Below are 13,105 nucleotides of genomic sequence, written 5' to 3' on the forward strand. Positions count from 1 at the left end.
TGGAGAACTGGACCGTGTGTTTAAAGGTTTGGAATTTCAATCCCATCCCTCGAACTCTGGAGAGAAGAGAAGGCCTGAAGGTTAAATCAATCCCCAATGACCAGTTATTTAATCAATAATGTCTGTGCATTGAAGCCTCTAAAAAAGCCTGGTGGGGTTCAGAGAGTTTCCTGAGAGCTGAATACCTGGCGCTGCAGGGAAACTCCTGCACTAGGAGGGGGCATGGTACTCCGCCCCTCCCACACACCTTGCCCTACACATCTCTTCACCCGGCTGTTCCTTAGTTATATACCCTTTTACATTAACCAGAGATCTGCTCAGTAATGTGTTTCTCTGCGTTCTGAGGATTTCTCTGAGTTCTGGGAGCTATTCTAGCAAATTACCTGAACTTAAAAAGGGGGTTGTGGGAATCTCTGATGTATAACCAGTTGTTCAGAAGTGCGGTTGACAAACCTTGCAGTTGGTATTCTGAGTTAGAGAGGGTGGTTGGAACCTCCAACCTGGGGCCATTCAGTCAGCTGAAGTGTGTATGTGTGTGTGTGTGTGTGTGTGTGTGTGGGTGATGGTGGTGGTAGTGGTGGTTGAAGTCTTGTAGGACTGAAAGCTTATCTTGTCAAATCCGATACTATCTCTGGGAAGGTTGTGTCAGGATTTAGTTGAATTCTGGAAAACCTGTGGGTGTTTGAGAATTTGAATACTAACCATTGTAATGTTCCAGTCACTGTAATAACTAATATATTTTATTCTATTCTATTATTCTATTCTACTAGAGGCCCGGTGCATGAAATTCATAGAAAGGGGGTGTCCCTCAGCCCAGCCTGCCCCCTCTCCAATCTGGCAGTCAGACATCCCTCTCACAATCCAGGACTGCTGGCTCCCAAATGCTTGCCTGTTCTCTGCCTGATTGCCCCTAACTGCTTCTGCCTGCCAGCCTGATCATCCCCTAACTACTCCACTGCCAGTCTGATCAACCTAACTTCTCCCCTGCTGGCCCAATTGTCCCTAACTGCCCTCCCCCTGCTGGCCTGGTCACCCCCAACTGCCCTCCCCTGCAGGCCTGGGTCCCCCCCAACTTCCCTCCTTTGCTGGCCTTGTCTCCCCAACTGCCCTCCCCTGCCAACCATCTTGTGGCAGCAATCTTGTGTCCACATGGGGGCAGTCATCTTTGACCTCATGGAGACAGCCATCTTGTGTCTTGGAGTGATGGTCAATTTGCATATCACTATGTTATTAAATAGGATTCTATTCTTTTCTAACCTGTCTTATTTTACATTCTATTTTATTTTCCATTCTATTCTATCCAACTTCCCTTTTTTCCTGCCTTTTTGAAACCAAATGAACCTGGATTCTGCTGCCTGCCAACTTGTGGCACAGGTACTCATAAAGGAAAGAGGTTTACTCAAATGCTGGCATATTGAGAAGATAAGAAACATTTCCCAGTCCTCAAAACCCATCTTAAGATCTCAGTTCAGGCAGAGGTTTTTATAAAGAGGAAGAGGGAAAGTAGAACAAAGAGATCAAGGGGGAATGCCAGCAGTATCCTTGCTGGTCCTGATGTGGATTTTCATGGTCAGCATCCTTAAGTTTTATTTATTTATTTTTATCATCAGTGAATTTCTGTGGCATTCAGTGTTAGCCTTGAAGGTCAGCCAGACTGCTCCTTGTGTCCACACAGGAACTGAAACTGTTTGATTATGAAGTATCTATACTAATAAAAGGGTAATATGCTAATTAGACCAGATATCTTCCGGATGACCATCTGGACATCTTTCCTGACAAAGCCAGGCCCAGGAGACACCGCCCACCCTGTGGTCCCAGGCACCTCTGGCTGTGGCCCAGGTGTGCCAGTGGCTGGCCAGAAAGAGGAAAGCCTAGGTCCTGGTGTCTGCAGCCAGCTGGAGGATGTTATCCTGGGTACCAGGTGCAGGGCCGAGGTAGAGGCAGTTAGGGGTGATCATGCCTGCAGGGGAGCAGTTAGGGACAATCAAGCAGGCAGGTAAAGGTGGTTAGGGGTGATCAGACAGGCAGACAGAGGGTTTAGGGGTGATCAGGTAGGCAGGCAAATGAGCAGTTAAGAGCCAGCCGTCCGCATTATGTGAGGCATGTCTGACTGCCAGGATCAGGCCTACACTGGCAATAGGCATTAGGATATCCCCCAAGGAGTCCCTGATTGGAGAGGGTGCAGGCTGGGCTGAGGGTCCTGCCCCTTCCCACTCTGTGCACAAAGTTTATTCATGGGGCTTCTAGTATTAAAAATAAAAACTTTTAACATGTAAGCTCTAGTTTTAAGAGAAAAAATCAGGTTATAGTAACAAGCTGGTTTACTAAAATTAATTTGGGTAGCTTTAGATAGTGTATTCATTTCCTAGTACATTTATACTTCTATTTATACCATATAACAGCATACTACTGTCCATAGTTGGCTGGAATATGGGTAGATATGTGACTGTAAACATATCAATCTGTAGGCCAAATTGTGCTATTCAGATGCTTGGATTGTTCAAAATCTTTTAGGATTCTGGTAGATTTGTATCTTAGAACAAATTGATTTCTGGAGTCAATTTGAAATTTCTGTATACAAACATACATGATGGATATGCTGATATTGCCATTGCTGACATTTAAAGCTCAATTCATCTACATATGTAATGCTATCTTGTAGCCTATATTATTATTTGTTGATAGTAATTTAGGTTTTATTTATAGTAAAATTCATACAGTTTTATTTTCTTTTAGGGCTTCATCACTTTTTCAGAGTTTAAAGCTAATAAAGTGATATTTTCTCAGAATCAGATTCTATTTTTGCTGCCTAAGTAATCAGTAGTTTATATTGAGGAACCAGAAGGTGAAAAATTCTCTTTATTCAGATTATCTTAGATATGTTATCTTATTTCACATCTTTTGGTTTTATAGAGAGACCTTGTATTTTCAACTGAAGCACTTTTGCCTTGGAGTCTGATATCCTGACATGCCAGGTTGTGACAGGATAGTAATAAGCTAGGAAAATTCCTGGGCAGGTGTAATAAATAAACCAAGGCAAGAAAATTAAACAAGGTCAAACAGTTTGGGTAGCTTGAAGACAGTTTGTGAATCACAAAAGTTTATCTTCCTCAACCTAGGACACTTGAGAACAAATAGTTAATACCTCTCCTCCTGACCAGAGAATACAGGAAAGGGGCAGGGGGAAAGACAGGAGAATTTTGTCTCTCTCAGAGATCTTGGGACTCACCAAGAGAAAAATGCCAGATGTTCTGATAAATTCTGTGAAAAGCCACAAGGTAAAAAGGGGCCCCAACCAAAGGAATTGTATGCATGCATATGAGCATAACCAATGGACACAGACTGGGATGGGTGCGGGGAGGGGAGAGGACATGTGGCAGGGATAGAGATGTCAATGGGGGAAAAAGGAGACTTAGGTAATACTTAAAACAATAAATAATTTAAAAAAATAATCTTGAAATCTAGTTTGCTACTCAAGATATATGGCAAGAAAGCTTTGGAACCTGTAGGAAGAAAGGTATAAAACCCCTTGAATCTCAACTGGGCATATGCTCTGACTAGCTGGGTGCCCGCTTGTGCTATATGCCAAGTATAATTTTAATATATTTGCTTACCTTACTTCCTTAATAAATTTTCTTGCTTTGCTGCAATACTGCTGTCACTTGTCTGAAATCTTTCTTATGAGATTGACAAGAGCCAAGGAAGGAACAGCCACCCCCACCTCTGCACCTCAGAGGGCTGTCAGCTAACAAGGTGGTTTATTCATGAAAATGATTCTTAGCCTGTTCTTTTTTTCTTCATAGAGCATGAATTTAGGAGTACTCCACGATCCTAAAATATATTAATAATTGGAAAAGTTACTTATTTTGAGAATAGAATAATAAGCATAAGTAACAAAAACATTTCAAAAGTCATCTATCTCAATATATTCAACTTAAGGTTAACTTTATAGTTTCTAAAGTCATAGAAAGGTATCATTTTGGCTTGAATCCAAATATTTAGAGACACCACAAAGAATCCCATTATGAATCTTTCACTCAATTTGTTGTTTTGAAAGGGCAGAGAACAGAAATTTATTCTTCTTTGTGAGAAGAACAGATAAGACTTTTACTGGCTAAGTGGCTTTTGAAAGAGAATTTTGGATAATTTTTGCCTGTGAGTTTTACAGTGAACACATTTTCGGTATTTGAATTCCTCAAATGCACTTTCATTTCTACTCATTTAAAAATAAACAAGAGTTGAGCAAGTATACTAATTAGTTAGTTTGGAGGTTGTCTTTATACATCTATATTTCTATAGAAGTATTAGATTTTTATTTATTTTTTTTGTAGGGAGAGGTGATATAACTTTGTTGAAGACTTTTTAATGTACTATTTAAAAAAAATGGAACACTTCACAAATTTGCATGTCAACCTTGCGCGGGGGCCATGTTAATCTTCTCTGTATCATTTCAATTTCAGTATATGTGCTGCCGAAGCAAGCACTAATGTACTATTTTTGATTCTTTCTTCTCAAAGATTTTTCTCTATCCCCCAATACTTCCCATTCTGTAAGATTAAGAATAGAGTAAATTTGCCAATAAACCCCAGTAAAACTTTTATTCTATGGGTGAGAGAGGATTATGCATGATCGTATGCTTTTTTTTTTTTTTTCCTTTTAAGTCAAAAGGAGAATTTTGTTTTCAGGTGATCTAGAGCTATTATCTCAAACTTTTCTAACAAAATTTTTTTCTATCTCATGAGAAAGCATACTTTTAACTAGGAAAATTCAGGCTATGCATTCTGTGTAATGAGCGTATGGGTAATTTTTCCTTTTTAAACTTTCTGCATCATGTTATTTTAAAAATAATTCTTAAATTTAAAAAAGCCTAATATTTTAGATTTTCTTCTCATTATGTAGGCAAGTTCTCCTTATCCCATATTCATTTTTTATAAATTTGACCTTTTTATATGAAACTAAAACAGGGATACAGAAAGCCACAAAAAATAAACAAAAAGCTAAAGAAAGTATTATAAAGTAAACAATCTTGTAACCACAATCCACAGGATAAAATAGAACTTCGATAGTAAAAAGCATTAGAACTACCACCTTAAATTCCCCTTTTCTACCATATGCCCATATCAATCTCAGACTTTTGCTTCATAGCATAATTATCCACCATTTTGACATTAAAATAATTACTTCCTTGAATTTCTTTCGTGTTATCACTTAAATGTAAATTTTTAACTTAACATTACCAGTTAAGTCTCTTGGATTTTCTCCATTCTCTGTAATATCATTATATTTTAAGTGAATTTCTTATAGACAACACATCATTGGGTCATGGTTGTTTGTTTTATTGTTGTTTGTTATTTTTTTATTACCTCTGCCAATATCTGTCTTTTAGTGATTTATTTAAAGCATTTGTTAGGGCTTAAGTCAGTCATCCCCCCCCCCCCCCCCCCCGCTTTTTCCTTTGTTTTTGTTTCTATATTATCTTTTCCCTGTCTTCCTATTGGTTAAACATTATTTTAATTCCATTTTGATTTATCTATAATGTTTTTTAGTGTATCTCTTTGTAATGATCTTTCAGTGTTTGGTTTATACATTATACATGTACTATACTAGTAACATCATAATCTACTGATTTCATGCTGTTTTTATACAATGTGAATGTGGGATCATGTGAAAAACTGTGAGCTTTAGAGCTACTTGGTCTAATGCTAATTCAAGTAAAATAAGATTTTTTTTTGATGCTGCAATGAAACAATGCAGTAATACTAATAAAACTTTATGGTTAATCATATAATAGTTTGTACAATTTATTCTTATGGCAGTTCTGCTATAAAAGTGAATAGTGAGACTACTTGTTTTGATATGAAAAATGAATAATTAAATCCTGAAATGAGAAAAATAATAGAAATATAGAGTAGTACAGGGTACGCTTACTATTAAATAAAACTGGATTTTAAAAAAATCATTGTTTCAGGTGGTAAAAAATCAATGATAAGTTAATAAGAACAGGCTAGGTTTATACTCCTTCATAAAGCTAATACTGTTGGACAGAAAAACAAAAATAATTACTTATTTGGCCTTTAGAAAATTTATGTTTATTTGAAGTCCTTGGCTAATACATATACTTTTTAAATCATACAAAATGAAGTTGAACAAAATTTCTGAATGTTGTGGGGTCAAACCCTGGGTTCAAAATAAGACCACCGGAAGCTGATGATTAATTAAAAAAAGCAGGCAAAGCTTTATTGAAATATCTGGCCAGGGCAGCCACAAGAGCACCACACGCAGGCGGACTCTACACAACTGCACTGCTTCAGGGGCAGGTAGTTCTTTTTAAAGGTTCTGAGAAGGAAAACCCCTATTTTGCAACAACTGATGTTTGGAATTTTCCACTGTTCTTCCTAGATACAATGTTGCTTTCTAGTTTGCTTTAGCCGGTTTGAAGATAAACTTAGCTGTCTGACCTTGTAGGCCAGAGACCAGATATGCCCACAATCTCAATACCATGCCAGGTGCACTTTTTCAATTGGATAGAACTGTATTGTTTTCAAGGCCAGCATCGAGATAACCACTAACTGCACATAGGGCTGGCTCTTTAATAATAAAAAAAAAAAAGAAGTTCTGCATGTAATCTTACTTAGAATTTAGAATTTGAATTCATCCTCCCTAAGCCAATAAGATCCAAACAGCAGTTTTTACCAAATATGGTTGCCACTATATTTCACTGAAATAGAACCATTAGAAAAGTTAATGAACACCTGATATTTTTGCAGCCATTTGGTTTTAAAATTTGGTGTAATTATTTGCTACTGATTTTACAGGAGTTTTTCCAAATCTTATCAAATCCAAGTTTGGACTGTGTCTTACGTATTATTATAAAATTAAATTATGGTTCATGAATGAGTTAAGTTTCGAGTATTTGGAATTGAATTAAAGCATATTGCAAGAAAAATGGTTAAAAAAAGAATAAAATGAGTCAGAAAGATTACTTCATATTTAACAAATTGGAGATGAGTTCAATTGCCTCTTAGAATTGAGGAAAATTGAAAATGGGCATCAAATTTCCACTGGACTAGAAACAGTGCCTTAAATCTGTTTCCTTATCTTGCAGACCAGAATAGCTCTTAGCTCTCTTCTGAGCCTTCACTCTTGTAATTGTCTTCTGCCTGAGGGCACTCTGACTTGGAAATGCAATGTATTTAATGTTGACTGGTTCTGCCAAGGGTCCATTAAGGTGCTCCTTTTGAATCTTAAATCCTTTATGTCTAGTGAGGTCTACTGGATTGACTTTTCCTGACATCATATTCTCCACATTTTACCTTAGTACACTCAGGTATTGACTGATAGGCCTATGGTACACTTTCAATTTTCTTCTGAGGGACAAAAAAGATAGGGTATGAAATGTTTATTTTATTTTTGTTTTTTATTTAGAGTGTTGCTATTGTTTAACTTCTCTTCTGAATTGAAATTGAGAATATATTTATGTCCATAGCTTTTGTCTTGAGGTGCCTTATTGCTATATAAACATGACACAGGTCAAGTGGCAAGAGTGGTAACAAGCCTGATTCTTGTAGACCCTGGAGGGGTGTCCAGCTGAAGCATCAAGATCATGAGTGCAGTCCCTGTGGCTTCATTATGATTCAGTCTATGTTACTCTCAGAAATATATTCATCGATATTTATTCCTTGCTAAGTTTTAGGAAAGCCCAATTTTTATATGCTGTTTAATTGTCTGTTTCCAAAGTTAAGTTCATTTGTTTTTCTCACTTTAAGACTTATAATTGATTTTCTTTTCTTACTTGAAATATCTTTCAGCTAAGATAAATGAGGCAAAAGAACGGCACTCAATGTGCCTTCTCTTCTTGTTGGCTTGATAAAAGCTCTTTCTTTGTTTTTGGAATAGAATGTTCAACATCTAGTCTGGCGGGAAGTCATTCTTTGCAATGTGTTCTCTGCAGGAAGCATTGATCTTTTTTGACAGTGGTCTAGGGGCCATAATTCCTGGTTGTGGCTGACAAAGCTCCCTATGTAAATGTTCTTTCTCCACCTGAGTCTGCATCATCACAGATCTGCAGCTGGGAAGCTATCTCTGGAAACTATCTTTGTAGCTCTCCTTCCCTATTCACAGTTCACATCATTTGTTTGACTCTCTAACTCTCTGATGGTGGGGAAGTTTTTAAATTTAGGAATTGGAAGTACTGGGAACAAAATTGATATAACATATCAACTGACCCATACTTTCTATTGTTTAAACTCATCATATTAGCTGATTGTACAAGCACTAATAGTATTGAACTACAAATAACTAAAATGAAGTTTCAAGGTGGACTAATTAATGTCATTATAGTGGACATGTTTTAAAGTTTGACTCCAATACCAGCTATTAGCTAGAGGACAAAAATGAGGATTATGAATTTTGAAATGACTTAACCAGGAAATATCATTACTCTACACTGGTACTTTTACAATTCTAAATTAATCAAGGTGTCATAATAACTTGAAAATGTTAGCTTTATATTTTGAAAACCAGTCAATGCTCTATAAAAATATACTTTAGTGTTTATAGGGGAAGCATTTTTCTTTCAATTTATAACACAAACCCCTTATATTTGCAGTTAAATACTCTTTATCGGTCTATAGGCCTTGATAAAAATGTATTAAGGCAATTTATTTCTTATAAATTAAGACATTAGGAGATTTTAAAAGCTACTATATTTTATATCTTTCATTCCTGCTCATGCTCAGAAATAAACATTAGATGCAATATTTGCTGTGAAGATAATTCCATGGTATTGCTCATGTTATATGGTGTTAAATATGCTTCATTTGTTCTGCTAAATCTTCTTTTCTCCATTCTGCATCCTGCTTTGTGCTCTTTTCCTCACATTTCCCTTTACTTGACTAATGACAAGTATTGGAAGGAGCAAAAGAGAGAGGGGGCATTTTTCCTCTCCTTTCTGGGTCATAGATTGGTGGTGATTGCTCTCCTCTGTTTAAGGCCACAGTTCCTGACAGGTGGCTCTCTCCCATAGCTACAGCTTTTTTCTGGATTGTGGAAACTTTACCTTCCTTTGCCTTTTCAGACCTAGAGGGACTTATAACCTCCTCCTCTTCTTTTCCAAACAAGGTGCTTCTCCATGCCTTGATCGTTTTTCTTAACTCTTGCTAAATTTTTGTAAATAGTTTTATATTATTTTACTAGGGTTGCCATACTGATTAACATGGAGTTGGTAGCTTAAACCAACAGAATTTCTCTCAGTTTTGAAGGCCAGAGGTCCAAAATGAAGGTGTCAACAGGTTTGGTTTTGTATGGAGAATATGTCTTTCTCTGGTGGCTTTCTGAAATTCTTGGTATTCTTTGGTTTGTGGAAGATCAATCTCTACCTTGATCTTCTCATGTGTCTCTTTGTCTTTCTTTTCTGTTGAAGGTACCTGTCTTTGAATTTTAAGTCAACCTTAACCTAGTATGTTCTCATCTTGAGATATTGCCTTGATTACATCTGCAAAAACACTTACTTGTAATAAGGTCACATTCTGAGGGTCCAGGTAGAAATATTTTTTGGAGGCTACTATTCAACCCACTACCATTTCATCATTAAACTCTACTCACTTAATCCTGTTGAACCCCTGACTAATAGAATTATTGGTTGTAATATATCAAAGTAATAAAAATTAGAATGTTGTTATGGGCTATTTGATGAAATAAGATATTCAAAATAAAACAAAGGCATGGTTAGACTCATGCTACAATAAAAACTAGAAATATATTGTCTAAAAGGAGAACAAGCAAAAAGTATATTTTTATTGTTCTATAGAAATGTTTCTTTAAAGTTCCTTTAAGACAACATATTTCTGGTGACACCTGGAATTCCAACATGGAGGCCAACAAGACCTGAGGGAAGATGGTAGTGTGAGTGAGTTAGTGAGTGATAGGGAGAGTGTATGTGTATATGTGTGGGTAGGGATAGTCTGATGATGCACAGAGTCTTTGGGGTGGGGATGCTACCACTACAGCCACTCCCAGGTATAGCTCTTACTTGGAGGTCTAGCCATCTTGAAGGATTACAGGGTCCTCAAACTTTTTAAAGTGGGGGCCAGATCACGGTCCCTCAGAGAGCTGGAGGGCCGGACTATATGAACTACTAATTCCTACTGTAACACCTCGGCTGCGCTCACTGCCCAAAAAACCTGGCGGGCCGGATCAGACTCCTCTGCGGGCCGCATGTGGCCCCGGGCCGTAGTTTGAAGACGCCTGGAAGATCCTCCTTGGGAGGAGGCTGAAGGGAACATGAATGGTTAGGTACCCAGCTTCCCCCCAACCCGGATTCTCCAGGGCCAGGACCAAACCCACATGCACCTCACATTGGACCCTGAGAACCTGCCACAGAAACAGCAAAGACCCAATGCATCTGCCATGGACACCACCTGGACTATGTCCTAAGTGGACACTATCAGGAGCCCGAGCATCTGCAATAGACACATGTGGGACCTCTATGTGCCTGGCACACACCCAGTCTGGACCCTGTGTGACCACCACATAACCGCCACTGACCTGACAAGACTCTCACACCTGCTGTGTATTCACCCATTGCCACTGCCACCCTAGACCCAGCTTCTCAGATCCACCACCAGAACTCAGAGGCAGGAACTGTGCTGAAAACCTGGATGTATTAGGTCTAGTAATAATTAATGTAGTTTTCTAATACTTTTTTAAATCGAATTTATTTAAACAGTACAACAAAATTTAATGAACAATATAGTTGCCGTTGTTTTCTACTACTTGTGCCCAACGCTCAGGAAGCATTTTAATCCCTCTGTTGTAAAATTCTTGTGATTTTGATGCGAAAAATTCGGTCAATGCATTTTTGAGGCATTCCTCATTATTAAATTTTTTTCCAAGAAGAAAGTTTTGCAAAGAACGAAACAAATGGTAATCAGAAGGGGCAATATCAGGAGAATATGCAGGTTGAGGGAGAACTTCCCATTCCAACTGGCGCAGTTTTTCAGCAGTGATTCTTGCAGTATGTGGTCGTGCATTATCATGGTGAAGAATTACGCCCTTCCGATTAATCAGCACGGGTACTTTTTCTCTTAAAGCTTGGGCTAACCTTTCCAATTGGGCACTATACACTGCACTTGTAATGGTTTGGTGGATGGTAAAAGTTCATAATGAAGAATTCCTTTAAAATTCCACCAAACACACATCACTTTTTTCGCATGCAAGTCAGGTTTTGGCGTGGGCTGCGGAGCCTCATTTTTGTCCAACCATTGAGGCCGCCTTTTCAAATTAACATACAGCACCCATTCTTCATCTCTGGTAACAATTTGCTCTAAAAACGGCAAACGGTTTTGACGAGAGAGGAGCGAACTGCAAATTGTGACTCTTTGATTACGGTTGTTGTCGGTCAACTCATGAGGAACCCATTTTCCAAACTTTTGGACTTTGCCAAGTGCACGCAATTGATTGGAAATTGTTTTTTGTGAACAATTTAAAGTTGTCGCAAGCTCTTGTTGGGTAATTTGAGGATTTTGCACCAAAAGAGCTTGAAGAGCTTCTTGATCAAAATTGGACACACGGCCTCGACCACTCTTGTCATCTAACGAAAAATTTCCCTCGCGAAATTTCTCAAACCAACGCTGGCATTTTCTGGCGCTAACTGCATCTTGACCAAGAGCACTACAGATGTTTTTTGCAGCCTCACTTGCTTTTCTTCCTAATTGGAACTCGTAAAGCATGCAGTGCTGAATATGCTCTTCATCCGCCATCTTCTTAGCCATAGTTTTGCAACAAAAACCAACCAAAGACAAACTTTTCCAAGCAAAACTTGTTAATTGCACTTCACACGTTCTGTAGATACCACGTGTTTGAAGGTTATGTCAATACAAGTCAACGCCAAGCAAGATTTTAAACGAATGTTAAAAACGACATTAATTATTACTAGACCCGATAGATGTAGCCTCCCCTGACCTAGACCTATTGAACTGAGGACGTGAGGAGACTGAAGAGGCTTCAGATGTCTGAGTGAAATGGGAGTACTGGAACTGAGAGAGGAGGCCCCGAGGACACTAGCTGTGGAGACTTAATAGAGTAGTGCTAGCATCTGGCCATTGTGCAGCCTGAGAAGCTTTTTCTGATCAGTGGGAAGAGCCACAAAGTAGAACTCAGGGCCATCCTCAATGGAAGGATCTGAAGGACCCAACTTTTAATCTGAGGGACCTTCTATTTCTTGGAGGAACTTGTGTTAGTGAACAGAAAGGGGTCTAGACTGTAAGCCCAAGAAGCAGGATCAGCCTGAAACACAATGGTTTCCCAACTGAAAGACAGCTATTTCTGACCCAACCTGCAAGAGCCCAGGGCAGGAAATATGCTCCTCTGCAGGTGGCAGAAAGGAGGTACCAACAAAGCATACAGAGCTGAGGCATAAGAAAAAGAGAAAGGAACTACCCCCCACCCCCCCCACACACACTTTTTTCTACAAGTTACTGGCATTACCTGCAATACTAGGTTGATTAAACAATCCCAGCCAAGACCAGGACCCTCACAGAGCCCAGCTTCAGGGGAGAAATGAGAACAACTCAGAACAGGGACAATCAAGGTGTGAGACTCAAGACAGACCCAACCTCTGAGCTAAGGAGTCCCTACCTGCTAAACTACAAGGGGCTTCACCTATCAGATTTTAATCAGATTGCCTGGGGCCAGAAAGGAGCAGTGACACATTGGCCAGCAACAAAGATACTCAAAGGAGGCCCAGGATAGATACACAAGGAACTAGATTCAACACATCAGAGCAAGATCCAGTGAGTTCCACAAATATTAGACACAAAGGTTTTTGAGTGTGTGTGTGTGTGTTGTTGTTGTTGTTGTTGTTTTGTTGTTGTTTTTGTGGTTTTTTTTTGTATGTGGCTTTTTTATTGTTGCTTTTGTTTTTTGTTGTTTGTTTGCTTTCTCCCTTTTTTCTTTTGTCTCTTTTTCCTTGCATTGCTCTAATTTTTCTCTTTTCTTGGATTACAATATATCCTCTTTTTTATTTTTTATTGCAATTATTGTTTTCTTATTTAATTTTCTCCTTTTTTTTGGTTTAACTTTTCCTATTTATAGCTTAACATATCCA

The 13,105-nt window shown here is 38.5% G+C and overlaps 1 non-coding gene across 1 annotated transcript; it reads right to left on the minus strand.

The window, feature by feature from the left end:
- Positions 1 to 4,377: 4,377 nt before the first annotated feature.
- LOC118709840 lies at positions 4,378 to 4,484 on the minus strand. The gene has a single exon (XR_004985159.1). It is a non-coding gene; the product is annotated as a U6 spliceosomal RNA (small nuclear RNA).
- Between the last annotated feature and the right edge of the window lie 8,621 nt (positions 4,485 to 13,105).

The sequence above is a fragment of the Pipistrellus kuhlii genome, unplaced genomic scaffold, assembly GCF_014108245.1.
Source record: "Pipistrellus kuhlii isolate mPipKuh1 unplaced genomic scaffold, mPipKuh1.p scaffold_m20_p_1, whole genome shotgun sequence".
NCBI classification, from domain to species: Eukaryota; Metazoa; Chordata; class Mammalia; order Chiroptera; family Vespertilionidae; genus Pipistrellus; species Pipistrellus kuhlii.